Here is a 1077-nt window from a genome sequence, read left to right as displayed (position 1 = left end):
ATTTACCAGAAGACTTATGGTTGGTTTTATAGAGAAAGTAGTTAAAAAATTCCAAGTTTTTTTTTAGCCCCAAATGTATAGTGGTACACTTGTCTATTACCAGCCTTAGCTGCCAGTTGATAGGCCATTGCTGCATTTGTTTCCAGGTCAGATTGCAGAAAAGATCCAGCGTGTAAAGGATCTGTTCTTTTGGTCACAAGATACAACACCAAATTGTTCACATTTGAACACAGTAATATGCTTCTATTTATAGCATCTATTTTGTTAATATATGCCAGAAACAAGAACAGATCCCTGCAAGAACGGTGCCTCCAGCATTAGAAAACAACACAAATAACAAAATCTAGACACGTGCAGTGCAGTGTCAGAGGTAGGTGATGCTTCAGCTTGGAGATGAATACTGGAGTCAGATGGGAACATGTTTTAAAGGTGAAGACTTGGGTCTGTTATGAACCTTGGGACTCATAATACTAAAGTTTAACCTAGTTTCCATGGCATATAAGTGACTGGGATTACAAAACTCCCTCTGAATAGAATGTTAGTCCCTCTCAGGGTTAACTTCCCTACAATTGCTGGAACTCATTTACAGCTGAGTGGACTGGAAACACAGCACAATGCTCTGTCTGGGAATTGAAACCATGATCTTAAGACCCTGAGTGCAACACCTTAACTGCTAGGTCATTGGGAAGAAGAAATATAATAAATAACAAAAATAACAAAAAACACGAAGAAAACATGAGAAAATTCTAGATATTTTATTGTGTTTCTTTTAATCTTTAAACTCTCTTTATATATTTGGTTTCAGTAGGGTGACATAAATGACACCGTACACTTGCAATGTCCTCACATTTTGGCTGAGAAACGTTTATTTATATTTAAACCAACAATTCCAAATTATGGCTCAGTCGGTGCTTGAAAAGAAGGAATGAACAGAAATTATTGCCAGGAATGTAAGCACAAGTGACTCCAAAGGCTCTGTTTTTTCACAAAGCGATTGTTCTAATAATATAAATTATAATTTGTAGTATATTTGGAATTTATCATATATATATATATATATATATATATATATATATA

Source organism: Octopus bimaculoides, chromosome 10, assembly GCF_001194135.2.
Source record: "Octopus bimaculoides isolate UCB-OBI-ISO-001 chromosome 10, ASM119413v2, whole genome shotgun sequence".
Classification (NCBI taxonomy): domain Eukaryota; kingdom Metazoa; phylum Mollusca; class Cephalopoda; order Octopoda; family Octopodidae; genus Octopus; species Octopus bimaculoides.
The sequence above is the reverse complement of the archived record's forward strand: the minus strand, read 5'-3'. Positions refer to the sequence as shown.